This window comes from Osmia lignaria, chromosome 8, assembly GCF_051020975.1.
Source record: "Osmia lignaria lignaria isolate PbOS001 chromosome 8, iyOsmLign1, whole genome shotgun sequence".
Classification (NCBI taxonomy): domain Eukaryota; kingdom Metazoa; phylum Arthropoda; class Insecta; order Hymenoptera; family Megachilidae; genus Osmia; species Osmia lignaria.
Window position 1 is genome coordinate 3,377,013 of NC_135039.1, and position 21,229 is coordinate 3,398,241.

Here is a 21,229-nt window from a genome sequence, read left to right on the forward strand (position 1 = left end):
TGTTTCGGTGTGCGTAACAGCACTTCCCCTTCTCCGAGATAGATAAAAAATAAATAAAAATTAAAAAAAATAGAAGAATAGCACGAGGTAAGTTTCTACTATTCAACGATTCTTGGTTATGATTTTATGATTGTATCGACCCCTGCTGACCTAACGTTCAGTCGTCGGTGCTGAGCGGATTGCAGGTTTCAGGCGCTGTTTACTCGAATTTTTAAACGTTAATTACTGGAAAACGAAACCGTAAACGCTATTTCGTTATTCTTGATTTTCGTCATATTTTGATCCCTAGAGTCACCCCTTAAAATATTGCCCACTTGTTGTCGAACACCCTGTATATTTGTAACTGTTATAACCCATCTGTTCGGCCCTCGACGTTTTATTTCTTGTCAAGACCGAAGGTATTTTATGACTTCAAGTGGCTCGGTGCGTAGACCACTGTGAACAGTCTATGCCTCGAAATACGAGCCGAGGCAGGGTCTTTGTTTAGTTTTCACTAGGATCGGTCCTAACGTAAGCACGGCCATGTCGTAAATTATCTAACGGTTTGTCATCGCCATTCACGATAAATCAGAGAGCAAGCGAGAACGAAAATTAGCTCTTTGTTGACCGCCCCTTTCATGCGGAGGTTCTCGGGCGATCGACGCGTATTATTTAGTCTAAAAGGAAACCCGTTACAATTCGGATCGCGATCGACGACACGGTTCATCCGCGAGTGCGAGTTTGAAATTATTAGCAATTCCGCATATTATGGTCGTGACGACGACCCGTAGAGTTGGTTACAAGCATGTACCTCTCTAATTCTACATTCTCACCTGATATCATGTAAGCTGTCGAGCGTCGACCAATAAACGATGATTAATATTTCGGCTTAAAATCGTCTAAATTCATTTATTAAAGTACCCTCCTCCTCACACATATTATATCCTATTTTTTGAAACACGGGATCTCTCCATGTTGGAAAGATTTCGACGATACATCATCACTATTGCAATTGCCTGTTAACGTAATTGTTCATAGCTTTCATCGTCGATCGAATCTTACCGTCACAAACTCTTATTGTTACCGCGGTAACTGAACCGCAAATTCTCTTGTATGTAATATATTATATTTTGTTAATTATTTACTCTTTTGTTAATTATTTCGTACTTGGTTGGAATCTAATTATATGATCAGTTAATCTTAAGCGGTTTCATTATTTCACATCAAACAGTTACTCACCGAATTCCTATATTATTTTTCACACGTTACCGATACGATTTCAAAAGGGCCTAAAGCACCGACATACCGACAGTAGTCTAAACTTGGATTATTATTAATACTTTTTAAATTGTTCCGATCGTAGAGGGCGGGTTGCGAATCTCGTTCATGTCATACGCGATCGGGACTGGTGGCAGCGATACCGACTGCCGTGCAACAAAGCATCAAAAGATGCATATGTAAAAATATTCGATTCTTATATTTTTATTACTTACGCGTACGCACGACGTAACGTAATCCTTCTATTATGTTCACAAAAACAAACACTAATTGTATAATAATTAAGATTGTGTATATTTTTCACAAATGTAATAAAAAATTCTTTTAAACACTCAAAAGCATGTATAAAAATAGACGATATCAAGAATTGTAATTCGAAAAAACTGTAGGACAAAAGAATTACATAAATCAAAGAATTGGACTCGGTCACATAGGTTCGAATACAGTAGAATGATTAAGGTTACAGTGACCATGTTTAAAAAATGCGCTATTATGAGCATATCATGTTTTAATAAACTGTCTATTACAATCGAACTTTACTGACTTCAATAATAATTAGTAAGACAAAAATCGCGAGCGAACTGTAGTTCAGAACGTATTTTATTATTATAGTTATCTTACATTCTACATATTGTAGTCGTGTATGTTTTTGATATACTTCTAGATATAGAAGTGCATATAAACTGGGTCAAAAGACGTAGAATTTCGTCAAAAAGACCCAAAAGACACGTTAGTTATGTCTACAATGAGACAACATACAGTCAGATAAATTAACCCTTAATTGACATCATTTGTTTCTCAAATGCAAAAAAAACAAATTTTCTGTTTTGATTAAAAAAAAATTAAATTGCATTATTTAATATTATAGCGTCGATAATTCAAAATGCTTTCATCAAGTAAAGTTTAATGCTAAAATGTGAGTTCCATCATTTTATAATCATGTATCAAAATATAATACTTTTTAAATAAAGTAACAATGAAATAAAATAATTTTTGAATTAAGTTCTTAAGCACATTAAAGAACGAATATAAGGAATTAAAATAGGAAACAATACACAGTTGTCCCACTTTGCAATGATTTGCAATACTTGCAATACTTCGTTGCGAACGAGAAACATCAAATTTAACCTTTAGAGGATCGACATTTGCTTTTTATAAAAATAGTAGTTTTTATTTTTGAAAAATTTATGTATCGGTATATGCAACGTATATATTTTGCAAAATTTCAGGGCTTGTATAGGGTGTAAAAAAATTAATGGTCATGGCTTTAGGGGGTGGATCTACATCCTAGGATCGGTGGACATTTAAAAAAAAACTTGCGGAAAAATTGTTTATAACATTGAAAAATTATTAAAAAATTCACAGCGATTTGGTTGTATAGTGTAATACGTAAAGAAGACATGGGTCTACCACCACTCTGCCACTTAGGCGTATCTTGAGTGTATGTATCCCTACCCTAAACTGACACAATATAACGTTTAAAAGGACAGTAGACCTAGTAAGGTGCATTGACCTTTTCCGGTAGGGATACCCACACCGCTGTGCCAGGACTCAAGGTACGTCCAAGTGGCAGAGTGGTGATAGACCCATGCCCTCTCTACGTATTACACTACACAACCAAATCGCTGTGAATTTTTCAATCATTTTTCCTGACCAAACGGTTTGTTTGCGACATATGGTTCTTCACAGATTATTTTTCTTCTCAATGCACAGAATCCGTTGATGTAAAAAAAAATTTAACATTAATTTTCAATGTTATAAACAATTTTGCCGCAAATTTTTTTAATAAATGTCCACCGATCCTAGGGTGTGCATTCACCCCCTGAACCCATGACCATTAATTTTTTTACACCCTGTACAAAGTCTCAAAAAGGGCTGTGCCGATTCTCTAAAGCTTAATATAACACTTATTATTCATAAACGTCAAAACACTGCCCGTATTAACAAGTGCTAATGATTATACCAACATTATTCAATCTTACCTTTTTACATATGCATTCTTCGTGGGACACTGTATCACCAAATGTAGAAAGATGTTTCTTTCTTTGGTTTGCTGTTAATACTGTTGTCTTCAACTGTATGTACTTGCTTTTTTTCCCAATGCATCTTCTCCATGACTTATCGATGAAAATGTGAGTCTTTCAAGTACCTAAAACAACGACTCAGGAGTATAAAAACAATATATTTTTGTTCGATTTTACAATATTTAAGTATACCTTCAATAAGATGATCAGCAAACTAGTTATTATCCTGAATCAGTTCACCCCTTTTCCACACACAACCCTGAAATTGTCTGCATACAATGATTTTGCTTGCCCGATGACAAAACATAATTTCAAGTTTCGCCAATAGTTTATGTTCATTTTATTTATTTCGGATCAGAAGTGCATTTATTATCGAGTCGTTCTTCGAAGTCTTATTCCCATTGGAGTTTTAGCAGCAACGGAAAAATGGAATGAATTCACAAGCTCACTTTTAAATGTGGAAGTAGTTTATTTCCAGAAACACGAAATCACGTACTAAGTACAATACCAGAATGAATGAATTCCGACTGACTCGCACGGTGGTGAGAATATATCTGACGCGATCTTTTCTTATACAAGGACTGCGCAAAGTCTGGGCGTAGAGGTTTGCTGACTTGCTTGTCTTCACGTCTGCTGGAATGCGCTGACTCGCTAATTCCATGCAGTATTTAACAGCTACAGCAGGTAGAAAAGTCTCCATACACTCAGATATGTGAAATATTTTTTTAATTAAAATATAAAGATATTGTTATATTTTGTTCAAAATTTATTTATGATTCTAGAAATGCTGAATTAACAAATAAAAATTAACCATACCTTAAATAAACAAAATAAAGCAAAAATATCCCTAAAAGTTCATCAGAAAAAATCTGCATGTAGCTACTTGAAATGGTGATTCCCGGAAATTTTATTGGGAATTCTTCGATTCCTAACCTCAAATCTGTTTTACGGAAATTCGATGTAAATTGCTACCCGTGTACATCTATTATTTATTACGGTATGGTAGTGTTTAATAGAAAATAATTAGCATAGAGTCTAAAGGAAAAGAGATTTGTGTTAAAATTATAATAAATTGTGTATTATAAAATTGACTATTATAAAATTGTGTAAAATATAATTATAAGATTATGTAACGAAGGAAAAAGTTTTCGAGGTCACGTCCGGAAAATTTTGCAAATTTGTCCACCTCACGTTCCCTTATCAAGCCTTCGGGTTGTAAGAGTCTCCTCATGTAAGGGGCGTGAGGGGGATGAATTACTTCTTTATCGTTTTAATTCTTCTCCTCAATTCTGTGCTTTCTCATCAAGCCTTCGGGTTATAAGAGACTCTTCATGTGAGGAACGCACAGAGAAGAGTTTCAGCGTAAAATTATTCTATTTTTGTCTTTTCTTTCTTTTAGTTCACTCTCTTATTTCTCAATTCTTTTCTTTAATTTATTACCCCTCCTTGAAACTACCGTCGTGCTCAACAGCGTAGTAATCGAAGCCAGCTTAGAAAAACTCGCTTTCGACCGGGAGAGGTATCGTAAAAAGCGTTCGCTACGCAGTTAGCCAGTGCTTCGCATTATAGGGATCTCCTCGGGATAACTGCGTAAAAGCGTAAAGATATAATTATCTTCTGAATTTTAACCGATACTCTCCTCTCTTTTCGCGTAGGCGCCAGTCTTGGAATGGAAGTATGAAATAGCATGAGAATTCAAATATTCGAATGAATGTAAGGAGCGAGGAATAAGAACCCTCACAAGCGAACGTTAGCAAACGTTCGAGGACTGTTTAGAGACGAAGGGTCGTACAGGGCAATAAGTCATTGTATTAAATTCCGAGAATTTGCTTGAAACCAAGACCCAACGGTAAATTTTGAACAAGAAGAACGTTTTCGAACGAATTTTGCTACAAGTATAAGAACGAAAATTCGAAGTAATACAACCGAAGTTATTAATTAAATCCAATCGTATGCTATTATAATTTTTAACGAACAACCTGCGTACACCCGCAATTAGCATTGCTGATCGGTTTTCTTTTCGAACAAATAATTATTGATAGAGCCGATTGTAAAGCCAGTTCACCGGTTAATCAACATAATTTTATAACCTATTGAATCTACACAATAGTTTGTTCATTTTCATAACTCATTATCAAATTCACCCGTTAAAATTGTTAATGATGTTATTTTTATATTTAATATTGAAACCTATCCATTGAATAAGAATGTTTTGGAAATTGTAAGGCGTAGAACACCGAAAAGCCGTTAGACAGAGATGGTTCACCAATAGAGAAGGAAAGCATGATCTAGAAGATTTCGTCTAGCACGCGCCCTTAACCAATAGCGACGCACGTAACGCCACCGTCACGCGCCATGATTCGTTGAAATGTTCCCACACAGGACATCGTCCGCGCGACGGGCCCTTCCGGCCAGGATCGCGATCGAAACTGATCACTCTTCGTCGATCAATCATGTAAGTACGTGACGGGAGCCCGTGCGTCTAGAGATAGAGTTGACGAGGTACTTCGTGTAAATTAGCTGCGCGGCAAGTCCTATCTTTAGGCAGTGTCGTGAGGGTGAATTTCGCGAATACGCGGCAGGGACTCAGAGACCCGCACGTTAAGCCTTTTCATACTATTAAAATACTATCTTTTTCTTTCTTTGTTTTAATCCGTTGTTCGCGTATATTTCCGAATTAATTTCATTCTTCGCGTAATTATTGAATCTTTTAGAATCGGCGTTCCGTTCGTAAACGTCGTGTTTTGTAATTCGTTAATTGTTCGCGTGATTTGCAAAAGATATACGGTCAACCGCGCGCGCGACAAGTGCGTGTGTGGCGAGATAGAGAAGGTAGAGACCTTCTCTCTTGGTGTTCCAGATCTTCAGACAACGAGTTTCAACGTTCAAAAAGCGATTTATCGTACATTGCATTATACATCTTCACGGTAAGCATCTTTATTACTAATTTGTTGAGCACGGCATTATAATTGATTTTCAACAAGACAAAACAGGCGATCTATTAAGCCTACGGGTTATAAGAGCCTCTTTATTTTAGATCGTCTCGTCTTTCATAATCAGGTACCGAATAATAATTTATATATATTTTCTAAATTTTCTATTATCGCGTTATCAGGAACGATTGCCTCGACTACGAGCTATAATCGAGGGTCGACTTGTTAAGCCTTTCGGGTTGTAAGAGTCTCTTCATACGAATCGTACCCTCGCGGATAGAATCCGCTATTTTTCCATCTTCTAATTGTCGAGATAGTCGTTCGAAGATAAAATTATAATTGCGTTCGAAATTATGTTAACACGTCTCAGTTCAAATCAAAGGCCGTTCACATTCCAATCAAACTTCAATTAATCAATAGATATTATTATACAATAGGTTAAGCATCTTTACCCTTGTAAACTCTAAATTGTTCAAATCTGAATTCAGTTAACTATCAGACTACATTTATCAGTATTTCATATTTCAGTAATCGGTAATCAAAATTTATTTTCTTTGTTAGCTTCAATGGTTCTTTGAATTACATCTAATTTTTGCACACTAACCAGTTTATTTTATTTCTTTGAATTTGAACACCTTTTCTTACTTTAAATCCACGCATACCAACATACAGTTTCAAGGAGGGACCCGTATGGGACCCAGAACACTAACGAACCCAACGGAAATAATCAAAATCTCACTTTTCCGTCTTTTAATCGTTCTGATCGTAGAGGACGTTTAACGCGTCATAAACGATCAAGACTGGTGGCAGCGATACCTTTTTTCATCGCCCAGAATAAAGGAAAGAAATAATCGAATCATAATCACCATCTAATCATCTTCCTCTCTTTACTTTTCTTTTCTTTTTACGTTGTGCCTCGTCTTGCGTCGCGCAACGTAACAGAGAAATAGAAAAAATAATAGGAAGACGACATTCGTCCGTCCAAAAAGTTGTAAATAATTTTAAAAATCTGGATTACGTGTTCCCGAGATCTGCCGTTTGTATTCAGTTTTCATTCCGAATCTTGGGCATTTAACGAGGATTAATTTTATTTCCATTCGAAAAACTAAAAAAATAAAGAAACATGGAAAAGTGGTTTCATAAGGCATCAAGACAGAAGCAGTTGTCCGCAGATCTTGCACCTTCATGATTACAAGAGAATATGATCCAGATTACATCAATATTGGATTCATTGTCGTACTATCGTATTCACTATCTGCTTTAAATCCTTTTAAATAAATGTGTGAAGCCCTCTTTATTGATGCGCCACCTTAACACAAAACACCCCATGCTGAAGAACAAACCGAGAGATGTTTTCATTCGAAAATTGTCAAAGCTAAACACAATCAGCTCTTTTTAGGGCTCCCTCATACTTAAAACGAGGAACGCCGTGAAAACACGAACGCTAAAAGTTAAGATTAGAAAATTTAATTAAAAAATTTAAATTGTTAATATATTATTTAAATAAATAACTGTTAACTAACACACAATTTAGAGAAAGAAGAGTTCATACTTTTCTGAGAGCTGTTTCTGGTATCAGAAACGTGGCGGGTTGGCGCAACGTAGTCCCCTATAGATCGGTTAGGTTGAGCGCCTCTAACGTTAAGCCTGGTTTTGCCTTATGAAAGGGCGTTGCATTGTGTTAAGGACTGCTGATCAATCCTTGGGATATGGCACAAAGTGCCGTCTGATTTAGATTAGTATCACCCAAGCAAGCAGGTTGGGAGAAAATGATTGCATACATTTATGCACTATTATATTGTTTATTCCTACTGCAGTGTGTATATGTGTGTACGTGTAACTGGGTGTGTGTGTTTGAATTTACTACAATCTCTCGTGAGTCTCTAACTGTTATCCGTCTTGTACAAGGTACCAAAACGAAGTGTCCTCTTCTCTAAAATTTGCTTCGAGCTCGTGCCCTCCCTTCTAACCGCCCTTAGTGCATTTCCGATATAGAAGGGGAACACGAGCATCGCTTAGGTGGGCGAAAGTTAGACTTCGGGAAATTCTGAGAATTGACCTGAACTTGGGTCCTCATTGTAAATAGTTCAAGTGGCAAGCAGAACGATCACTTGCATCCCTAAAAGGCGAAATTTATGGTGTCTAATACCGTCTATTTCCGGTGACTGACGAACTCCATGTGCGCCACCCAGAGCCTGATAATCAGATGGCAACAACATGGTCAAGGGGACCCAATAAATCTTTCTAAATCCCTTCAATATGAACTCCAACACATTGGTTTTATTTTTTTTTAACTATGATGTACCAATTCGACACTCTTGAAACTTTTACAGATAATAGTTAAATAGTAAAGAATTATTCTTAATTTTTTCGGTGGGTGTCACTCGAGGGATTGTTTATAAAAATCACTTTCAAAAATATATTTATTAATTTTCAACCCTTAATCATCGGATCAAAATTTTGAAAAACAAAATATGAAATACAACTAATGAATACCTACTATTTGCACTTTAATGTGTTCAAATATCTTAAACAGTTTCCGAGAAAAAAAATGGTAAAATTTTGGGGTCTTACCTTCATATTTCCCTTATCAGAGGGGGTAGGGGGTTGAAATTGCACACAATTATTGTTTAGGCAAAGAGCATTATGTGGTATAAATATCAACCGAAATTGTTGCTGGGGCCGATTCACTATGCTTATACGGCTAGACCCTTTGCCGTTAGGTCCTTTGCCTGGCAGTTTCTTGGAATTTTAGATACAATGGTGTTTATTGCTTTACGCGACCCTTGATTTCGAACGGTGGTCGAACGTTCGCGACGTTCACTTTCGTAAGGGTTTTCACTCCTTACTCGCGTTGTTTAAATACATTTTCATTCGTCCACTCTTTCATACCATCATTTCGTTCATATAATAATGATCCTTGTTGGACCGAATGACGGAAATTACGTTTTCCAAACGTAAATTGCTTTGTGCAAAAGAGAGAAAAAGAGCGTCCTACAAAAGAAATTATTACGGTTTTCCCGTTTCTACGCAGTTAACAGGGGAAATTCTCGAAATGCGAAGCACTGGTTAACTGCGTAGCGCTGGTGTTATGCTAACGTCTCTATCTCTCTCGAGGTAGACTCGAGTTTTTGTGCGGTGTCATACACTGTTTCTGTTACTAAAGGTTGAGCGAGGATAGTTTCAAGGAGAGTTACGATTACTATTGAAACGAAGGGAATTAAAACGACCTTTCCTCGTGTACCTCGCATGAGAAATTCTCGCAACCCTGGAGGGCTTGACAAGATACACGAGGTCAGGGTACAGCAGATAAAGAGAAGAAAGTTATGGAAGAAGTCAAAAATAGGAAAGCAATAAACTCAAACTCTTCCTTGTACATCCTCGCATGAGAAATCCTCGTAACCCGAAAGGGCTTGACAAGAATGCACAAGGTCGAGGAGAAATGGAATAGGTTGGCGGAAAAGTGAAACACCCACCTCACGCCCCTCACATGAGAAATCCTCGTAACCCAAAAGGGCTTGATAAGGGACGCAAGACGGATAAATTTCAATTTTCCGCCGGGGCGTAACAAAGAGGTGGAACGTAGTCAAAAAAATCAAAAATGATTAAAAAATTGAGAAAAAGCTTCATATTGCCTTAATTACTTACGTGACTATGTTCATATTTTTACAGGTATAGCACAACATTACGACTATTAATGTTTAATTTTTTCAGATTTTTTGAAAAAGTGCGTTATGGTTAAAAAATTATTAATTTATATTTCCTAATTTTTTATACGGAAAAAAGTCGTATATACTTTTAAAATCGATATAATTGAAATATATTTATTTACATACTTCTTTAACTATATGTAGTTTCAAATACGTGTAGTACCGGACTCCTGTCGATTAGAATTCCCATGGCGCGGCGGTCATTGTTATAAAGTACCCGCGATTTTTGGCGACCCTGCCAATGTTTCATCTGAACCTATACAATATTATGCATATTAAGTCTTTCAAATATTCCTGTTATTATTTTGTTTAGCTGCATTAATAATTCGGTTTGTACTTCAATCCTCATCGCTATCGTCATTTATTACAGGATTTACTTTTTCGATGTTAAATAATTTGCTCAGTATTTCTGCAGGTTTTATTATTTTTGAAAAATATCTTGCATGCAATAGATAATAAATTATCGCAGCGATATGTGAGTAACATCCAATTGTCCTGTTACCACTTGCACACTCGCAGAAATAACGTCTAATTCCCAAGTATCCTGTGGAGTTTGATATGTAGTCTATATAGCACTTATACAGTTTTTTATTAATGTGTCGTGATTGCACTTGGAACTGAACAATGTTTTTGTTTTGTTTTAGATATGAAAGATTGATTTCATTTTGCTCATTCATTACTTCGGCAAGATAAGATATAGCTTGGGAAAATTGATAGGATTCTGTCAAAAATATTTTTAAATCTCATTCCGTCATTTCCGGGAAGTTGAGTAAATCGGTTGCTGTTATTTTCTTAAATGCAGCCTTTCGTCTGTTCAAGTTCTGTGATTGAACTTCCAATCCTAAAGAATGTTCTTCGTCCTTTCTTTCTATAAATCTTCTCACTATTTTCTCAGTGCATCCTACATTGGAATGTAATCTTTTTCCAAACGTATTTTGCAGGAAACAGGCAATGCAGCAGTATGATTTTACAGCTGGAAATAATTTATTATCTAGTTGGTGGTGGAGCAGATGATATTTCTGCCCTATTATGCCATGAATGGCTTCAATGACCCAACGCACTTTTGTAACTAATCTTGAATCATTAGCTTCTGCGGTGGTCAGTTGAAACCGCTTCCCTTTCAGAACTGGCATTAAGACTGTGAAGTCTTCCTCTTCTAGCCGTGTCTTCACGTCTCGAAAACCTCGATCAACAATGCATATGTCTCCTTTCTTCATTAATGATCGTAGGCCATTCCTATCTTCCATGACAATCTTCATTATCTCGGCGTCATTTTGCGTGGCGTAGAATGGTCCTAGTATCTCAACAATATATCCACTTGTTGTGCAAATCGTAAACGGTTTGCAGAGTGGCATCTTTTTTGTTCCGAATATGCTTTTCTTTGGTACTCATTGTTTGAGCTTTTTCCGTAGCATATATATGTACTGTCAAAAATTAGAGTTAATTCGTCTGTTATATTATACAGTTTTCTTGCAAGTTCTGAAGTCTCTTCTTCAATCAACTGTTGCCGTGAAAATGCAGTGAATCCAAAATGAATGGGCAATATGTCTTTCTCAAAAGAATGAATAATTGATGTGCAGAAATCAGAAACTTGTTGTTCTCGTTCGATTCCAAGAATCGCTGCTATTGTTTTGTTGGAATTTCCCGTGCGGAGTTTAAATAGGAAAACAACAATAGCTTGAGTTACGTCTCTACATTTACTTTTTCTCATCAAAAACATCATGTCTTTTAATTGTATCCGGTTTTCCCAAGTTAGTCCTGTTAAAACCTGAAGGCGTTCATCGGATAGCGTAAAATCACCTACTTTATCCTGAATAGTTGAATCACAATTTGCTGAAAGATACTCGAAATAATTGTTTACTTCATCAACATCAATTAGTGCGGAATTCGAATGAACTTGTAAATTCATTATTTCTTCTTGATACATTCGTTTTTTAATTACATGAGTAGAGCAGCACCGATTACCTTTTGGTATATATATTCGCCTTGAGATAAACACCTGTTTCCTCGTTTCATGCGGTACATTGATGATGTTTGTCGTAGCACCACATATGAAACAATATTTATGAGTTGCAATAACCCTCGGGAATGGCATTTCAATGCATTCAGTTTCTCCTGTTGAACTACTATCTGGACGTGAAATGTATGTCGGATCTTCTCTTAATGAAACTGATGGATCAGATGGGGATGAAGTGTTATCTGAGGTACTCATTTCTTCATGCGAAGATGATTGTTGGAGAGATTCCTGAAATGACGAAACTTCAGAAGGCGGTTGGTAATGTGAAGTACTGGGAGTTGCTATATCTTGTTCTTCAGGGGATATATTTCTTGTTTTTCGATATAAAACATACCAATTGGCAGTATTGCTTCTTTTATTATCTCCGCACTATGTATTAAAATCCTGTGCACACTCGATGGCATATAATACCAGGAATAATTTTCAACGTATATTTTAAAAGTTTCAAGGGAATATTTCTTATATAAATTTGGATCGATACTTTTAGAACTTGATAATACTTCTAAAATAACACTGTTCGAAAATGTAATTTCTACCGCCTTCACGCGGACCGCGGCAGCACTCTACAGCGCGCCGACCAATCAGGGAGCGGCACGTCAGCATGAAGAAGCCAACGGTTCTTGCTGCGATGAAGCCGGTTGATCGGCCATTATCGTTCTGGTTAGCATACTACGAACACGTGCGAGCACAGTTTTCTCGAAAGGCAAATTTCTCAAGCTCAATCTCAGAATCTAGTACTGCAAGTTAACCGCGTGTGAAGTGCCAAAGGCCAACGCGAACTCGCGATTAGCTTTGACGTACGCAAATCCACGTGATTAATATAATTACGTGGTGCCACGTGCTACGCTAACACGTGGTCCTATACAGCGCAAGCACAATCTCGAATCCACCGCGACGCGTGTGCGAATAGCTCGATCAACGATCATTGTACCTTCGTGCAACGCACAATTTTCTGTAAATAGTGTACATACTGAGTGTCTGTAAATACATTGTTTTTGTGCAAACTCAAGTACATAATTTTCCCGTCTCACTGCCAATCCTACAACTGAACCGGTCTCGTACAATCTCAAACTCGAACGCCTATTTTTGAACAAACACCTAATCTTTTTATTAATTCTTCATGAATTCCTGTTATGGAAGAGGCTATTTTATAATTTCTAAAAAACTGTCTGGCAGTATTTCCATCATTTGTTGTACCGGAACCAGGTTTAGGCATATTTACTAATAGATTTAGTTTCATTTTAAGATTTTCTTGAACTTGTTTCTTTCTTGCTTCATAATTCATTTTTTCTTCAGCATTCCTGATTTGCCATTTTTTTATGTCGAGTCGATAAGCAATATGTAAAAGACATTCTAAGCATCTTATCCAGGCATAAAGAGTCGAAAGGCCATATGTATAATTATTTACATTACAAGGAAGATTTTTTATTTTCTCCAAATCATTCATAATTTTCGGCTTTGCTTTGCAAATAGATCAAGTTTATGGCACCAAATGCTTTACCATCAATCATAGTTAATTTATAAACATATTTAACAGAAATTTCGTGTTCACCAACTACTGCATTTAATATGGATAAGTTTGATATTTGATCTTCTATCGTTTTTACTTCATTAACTATTAAATTATTATTTTCCTGTTGAAATATAATCTTTATTGGGCGACAAAATCTCGTAGAACATGGTTTAGGGTTTTTCCAAATAATGCGATTACTGATATTAGTTTTCAGAATCAAGGGCACCATGCAGATAGCGAATAGAAATTCATCAGTATTTTCAGGTTCAGAAAATTTCTGTTTATACATTGCGTGGCCTGAGCTGCCGTCACAACCCCATTTTAAAATGAAAGTTAGCCCTCCAGATAACTCTTCTGAATGATTTTTCAAAGAATCGTCTAAGCATTTTATTAGTCATTTCGCAGTATGATCAGAAATACTTTGAATATTTATTTCTGCCGAATTATCGCTAATTATGATTGGAGATGAGGGATAACATTCCTTTTTGGCATCAAGAAGTTTATTATAGGAAGGATATATATCAGCATGACGATCTACAGCACCTAATCTCATTAATTGGTATGAATTTTTTGAGAAATCACCGTCAATTTATAGCGATAGAGCTTCTTCAGGTGTGTATTTGATTACACTTGTTGGTGTTGATGTCTGTTGCGCGTAGAGTATTAATTTTTGCTCTAGGCAAGAACGCCGGTTAATTTTGTAAGGGAAAGGAGTGCTGGATGAATTAAATTGACACCTTTAATAATTACGTTAGTAAATAAGTATTCTTTAATTAGTAAAGAATAATGTTGCGAAATTACGTTAGTAAATAAGTATTCTTTAATTAGTAAAGAATAATGTTGCGAATTAGTCGCGAGTCACGTACTGCTTGTTGTGATGAGAGCAAGCGAATAGGCCGTTTTGTCGCCACGTTGTTGTTTTTATAAACCGATCGACCGATGACAACGCCGAGGCGATGGTGTTGTCGAACACTATACGGTTTTAAAATTATGGCGCTATGAATCCGGAACAATGTCATTTTGCTTAATGCATTTTTTGCCTCTTCTGAAGAACATTCGGTAATATGTTTTATCGCTTTTGCAACATTTCGTTGTCCCGAAACATTAAATGAAATAGAAGCAGCATGACTAAATACACTGTTCAAAATTGTAACGTCTCCTTATTCGACACCGTTTAGCGCAAAACAAAATCAACTCGAGTCAATCTTGTGATGTTTACGCCTTGAAATCACGCGATCGGTTCTTATTGTCTCCCGAATTTATGGTGCTTTCCTAACGCTTCGGCACCCCCCGTCACCCTTCGTCTACTACATCGGCATAACCGGCGCGTACGGTTTCGTTCGAAACCGCCAATCGCGAATTCCCATATAACCGCTCCGCTTGGTATATATACTCCTCGAAACCTTGAATTAATCAATTGCGAAATACACAGCGACCATAATCGAACCGTCTTCAACAAAATTTGAACTTTTGCGAGAAATCGTTAGCACGCGTCGAGCGTCTTCTTTTGCGTTTCTCCGTTAGTTTTGTCCATCAAGATTGTCCGTGTTCGTGTTGCTTGTAGTCCGCGTTTGTCCGTCTGTTCAATAAAGTTAACTATGTTCGTCGAATCGCATAAATCATAATCCAGTCTTCAGTCGTCCGGAATACAATCCTCTCCCCGTACGTGTCCGCTGAGCGCTGGGCGTTGCCAGCACCTTCCGGTTCCGCGAAAAAGGGGACATTCCTTTAGTGCGGAACATAAAATTTTGGTCCTTCGAGCCGGATCGGCACGTTGGCGGGAGTGAAACCGCGAGTTGGTGACTGACCAGTGGACGTCATCATGTCTGAAGCTCTGACAAAACAGGGCATGCTGCAGCGGTCCATCATCCGGGCCCTGGACAACTTTAAAAAGATCGGGAGGGCGAATTTGACGGCGGCAAAAATTCGATCGAGGCTGGCGGCACTCGAGAGAACCTGGGAGGACTTCAACGAAGGACATGCAGCCCTGCTGACCACCACATCTCCGTCCGTCAAGGCCAACCTGACCTACTTCACCGAGGATGCCTTCGAGAACGTGGAGGACGCCTTTTTGACAGCCAAGGACTTCATGGTCGACTGTTTGGAGGAATTGGAGCCACCTGTAAGTCCACATCTTAGCTCCCCATCAAATGCGGGACATGCGAGTCCGGCCACCTCTGCCGTTTCGCTATCCCACCTCCCACCGATTAAGTTGCCTCCTTTCGATGGCGATTACGACGAATGGGAACCATTTCGAGACCGTTTCACTGCTCTGATTCTCGCGAACGCCGAACTCAATGATTTTGTGCGCATGCATTTTTTAATTTCTTCGCTCACAGGCCGCGCCCTCGACGCGATCCGCGACCTTCCAGTCACCGCCGATAGCTTGAAACTCGCTTGGGCGACTCTTTCGACGCGATTTGAAAACAAGCGGCGCTTAATCAGTTCGCACCTTTCCACGCTAATTACGTTATCCGCGGTCAAGCGAGAGTCCGCGACCGAACTGCAGACGTTAATTGATCGATCCACTGTTGCGGTTGCTTCTCTAAAAAATTTGGGCCGCTCGCCGGCCGAATTGTGGAATGACATGCTTATTCATCTAGTCGCTCACAAATTAGACTCTGCTACCTTAAAAGCGTGGACTCTCGCCAATCATAATCAGGACGATCCCCCTACGTACGACGACCTACGCAAATTTTTATCGAGTCGCATTCGCGCTCTCGAAGAGCTCGCGTCCGACTCGTCAACCACGAAAACGACTACGCCTCCCCCGGCTCCGGCTCGCCATGTCCATGTCGCGGCTCCGACCTCTAAAGGCCCATCTGCGTGCCCCTTGTGTCAGTCGCGTCATTATCTACATGCGTGCGCCGTGTATTTAGCGAAAAGCCCTAGTCAGCGTCGAGACATTGTTCGAAATTTCAAACGGTGCTTCAATTGTCTGTCCCAAGGCCACGCTGTGCCCGCTTGCCGCAGTCAATTCGTTTGTCGGTTTTGCCAAAGTAAACACCACACGTCTTTGCACGACGATTCGAACGCTTGTTCCTCTCCCGCCCGCGCCGCGTCCTCCAGCATCCCAGCTGACCTAGTAAATACCCCGGAAAAAGAGGTGACGTCGCTCTTCGCTGCCACGAGCCCCGTCGCCGCGCGCGTATTGCTAGCTACTGCATGGATCAAAGTTGGTGCCCCGTCAGGCCGCTTCGCGACGGTGAGAGCGTTACTTGACCAAGGATCCGAAGTTTCTTTCATGACCGAACGGTTAGCTCAAGATTTGCGCGTTAAACGTATCGCGATGCCTATGACCATCTCAGCAGTAGGGGACGTGCAAATCGGTACTGTGCGGCACGCTGCGTCCATTACCGTCTCTTCTCGCCACCAGTCCAACGTTTCTCTTTCGACGACGGCGTTGATCCTGCCATCTCTTACGGCTTACCCTCCGCAACAAATGTCGGATGTTGCCTCACTCACTCATCTCGAAGACCTCTCGTGGGCGGACCCACGCCCCACTAGTTCTCACCAAATCGACGTCATACTCGGTGCGGAGCTCTTCAGTAACCTGATTCTCGACGGAGTTCGAAAGGGCCGGATCGGACACCCGATGGCACAAAATTCTATTTTCGGATGGATCATCTCGGGACCCCTCGGATCCCCGCCTCTCGAGAGGGGCTCCTTCTCCGATGAGTCTCCTTCGCGTCTTGCCATTCCTAGAGTGTCCGCCCTTCACTGCATGCAATCCGCATTGCTGGCCGACGAACTCCGGCGATTTTGGGAAATAGAAAAGCTCCCTCGGCAGGCGATACTCACGGCACACGAACAACAATGTGAGGAGCATTTCCTGACGACTCACTCGCGTGCTCCCGATGGCCGTTACATTGTGCGCCTCCCGTTCAAACAACCTCCCCCGCTCGAGTTAGGTCAATCGCGCTTCGTAGCGGAAAAAATGCTTCTGTCGCTAGATCGCAAATTTAAATCACAACCGCAGCTTGAGTACGAGTATCGGGATTTTCTAAACGAATATGAAGACCTCGGCCACATGCAGCGTGCGCGGGATTCCGTCGAGTCGTCCACTCAACGGGTTTACATTCCTCACCATTCCGTTATCCGCGAAGGGAGCGCCACCACTCATTTACGCGTCGTTTTCAACGCATCTAGTCTGACCTCGAATGGGTTATCCTTGAACGACCACTTGCTCGCCGGTCCGAAACTTCAGACTGACCTTCCGGCGGTCATTCTACAATGGCGACATTTTAAATACGTGTATTCGGCTGATATCGCTAAAATGTACCGCCAAATTCGAATCGATGACCGCGATATCGACTATCAACGAATTCTTTGGTCGCGTAATCCCTCCGAGCCTCCGCGTGACTATCAATTGCTGACCGTGACATACGGTATGACCTGTGCTCCATTCCTGGCTCTTCGCGTCTTGCAACGTCTTGCTGAAGACGACGGAGCTCAGTTTCCTCTCGCCGTTCCGATTTTGCGCGAGAGAATTTATGTCGATGACGTGCTTTTCGGAGGCGATGATCCTACTTCTACGCGTCAGGCCCGGGAAGATCTCGTCGCACTCCTACACCGCGGAAAGTTCGACCTTCGCAAATGGGCGAGCAATACAACGTCCTTGCTCGATGACGTTGATCCGTCGAATCACGGTTTGGCGTGCACGAAGCACCTTGCGGCGGACGACAGCGTAAAGGTTCTCGGAATCGGGTGGAACCCATCGCTTGACGCCTTTCAAATTTATGTTTCACTCCCTCCCGATATTCCTCGCACAAAGCGCGCCATTCTTTCAATCATCGCTAAGTTGTACGATCCATTGGGCTGGGTCACTCCGGTCACAGTTGCGGCCAAGGCATTTATGCAGCAGCTGTGGCGTCTTCCGCTTAACTGGGACGACCCTCTTCCGGACTCCTCCCTTTTGGCGTGGGATCGAGTCTTTTCGGATCTAGGATATCTTCGAGGCCTTTATATTCCGCGCTGGACCGGGTTAGGGGTGGACTCTGTCCGTATCGAGCTACACGGTTTTGCCGACGCTTCCACGCTAGCGTACGCCGCTGTCGTGTACTTGAAGGTCATCTCCTCGTCGGGCGCATCCACCGTCACGCTGCTCGCCGGAAAATCCAAGGTCGCACCCATAAAACCTTTGACTATCCCGCGTTTAGAACTCTCCGCCGCGGTGTTACTCACGCGTCTAATGGAATTTGTTCGTAAGCCCCTCATATCCCGCTCATGCTCTCTTTTCTGTTGGACCGATTCAACGATAGTTCTCGCGTGGATCCGCGACCAACCGTCGCGGTGGAAAACTTTTATCGCCAACCGCGTTCACGATATTCAACACCGGCTGCCCGAAGCCGAGTGGCGGCACGTCCCCACGCTGGATAATCCTGCCGATTGCGCCTCGCGAGGGTTACGCGGTCGGGAAATTCGCGATCATAAACTTTGGTGGAAGGGCCCCCCATGGTTGCCTTTATCGCCAGCCGAGTGGCCTCGCGCGACCCCAGACCTTCCGACCGACGCTCCTCTCGAGGAAAGGGTAGTATCGTTGCACACGGCCCCCCAAGCCGTCCCGTGGGAATTGTCGACCCGGTTTTCTTCATGGGCTAGACTTATTCGAGTAACCGCCTACCTCCTGCGGTTCTGCCGCAACTGCCGCAATCACAAATTGCGCACCTCGTCCTCCGCTGTCCAGCGCATTGCGCTGTCCGTCGCCGAATGTTTAGCTGGCCGCCGGTTCTGGATCCAGCAAATGCAAGCGCAGTTATTTCCGATCGAAATCCGTGCACTGTCCGAAGGCAGACCCCTCTCCTCCAAAAACGCAATCCAAGCTCTCCTTCCGTTCCTGGATGAGGAGGGCGTTCTCCGCGTAGGAGGCCGGCTCAAAAACGCTCCTGTTCCCTTTCGCGTCAAGCATCCCATTCTGTTAGCCCCCCACCCGCTTGTAGAGCTGATCATTCGGCAAACGCATCTTCGCGGGCTGCATGCTGGCCTTCAACTCACATTGAATTTGCTTCGCCAGGAGTTCTGGGTGCTTCGTGCTCGCTCGCTCGTCAAAAGGGTAATACACACTTGTGTAACTTGTGTCCGCGAACGCGCCGCCTCCGCCGAGCAACTTATGGGCAATCTTCCGCGAGTACGCGTCACACCATCTCTTCGTTGCTTTGTGCATTGCGGCGTTGATTACGCGGGTCCAGTCCGTGTCCGCGCCTCCGCGGGGCGAGGCATTGCATCACGCAAGGCATACATTGCTCTTTTCATTTGCTTAGCGACAAGAACCATTCATTTGGAGCTCGTAGGGAATTACACGACCTCCGCGTTTATGAGCGCTTTCGCGCGGTTCTGTGCACGCCGCGGACTTCCCCAATCGGTGTACTCCGACAATGGCACGACCTTCGTCGGTGCCGAGCGGGACCTCCACCGCGCTTTTCGCGGCGCATTACGCGATCCCGATTTTCAAAATAAAACCGCGTGCGACCATGTAGTGTGGCACTTCATTCCCCCCTCGGCACCGCATTTCGGAGGCCTTTGGGAGGCCGGTGTTCGCAGCGTGAAACACCATCTCCGGCGCGTCCTCGGAAATCAAACGCTCACATTCGAAGAGTTCACGACCCTATTGTGTCGAATCGAAGCATGTTTAAACTCCCGACCTCTTGCTCCCCTCACTGACGCGCTTGATGATTATACTCCACTAACGCCTGGTCATTTTTTGGTCGGTTCCGCTCTCACCGTCGCGCCGGAACCTTCCGTTCTCCACCTTTCTGAGAATCGTTTGTCTCGCTGGCAATTGGTTCAACACCTGACCGAGCGCCTCTGGAAACTGTGGCAAACTGACTTTGTTAATACTATGCAGCAGCGAAATCGCTGGAAAACGCTCCGACCAACGATCAAAATCGGGCAACTTGTGTTATTGCGAAATTCGAACTTACCACCTTGCAAATGGGATCTCGGCCGCGTCACGCAACTGCATGCCGGGCCGGACGGGCTACCTCGCGTCGTCACCGTCCGAACCGCGACATCCGAGTTCAAGCGACCCATCGTTCAACTCTGCGTCTTACCCGTAACCAGCGAAACGTCAACGTCATAATTGCCGACCACCCCAATTCCCTGTTTTCCGTAAAAAAAAAAAAAAAAACTCTTTTTTTTTTCTTCTCTCTTCGCAACGATGAGAGTATCATGTGCGTACTTCCCAGGCCTACGTTTAGGTTAAGGTTCTATTATTAAGTTTAGTCATAAGCTAATTGTCTCTGTAATTCTTCCATAAACGATTTGTTAAATTTTGTAATCCGCCCTCGCTCGCGTCTTATCCATGGCGGGCGGCTCGCGCTTCGAAATAATAAAAATCGTACTCTTCCTTTCAATCTTCGTATTTAGTTTAAGTGTGCGTAGTTCGTAATTGAAGCTCACGCTTCAAGGCGGGCGGTATGTTCAAAATTGTAACGTCTCCTTATTCGACACCGTTTAGCGCAAAACAAAATCAACTCGAGTCAATCTCGTGATGTTTACGCCTTGAAATCACGCGATCGGTTCTTATTGTCTCCCGAATTTATGGTGCTTTCCTAACGCTTCGGCACCCCCCGTCACCCTTCGTCTACTACATCGGCGTAACCGGCGCGTACGGTTTCGTTCGAAACCGCCAATCGCGAATTCCCATATAACCGCTCCGCTTGGTATATATACTCCTCGAAACCTTGAATTAATCAATTGCGAAATACACAGCGACCATAATCGAACCGTCTTCAACAAAATTTGAACTTTTGCGAGAAATCGTTAGCACGCGTCGA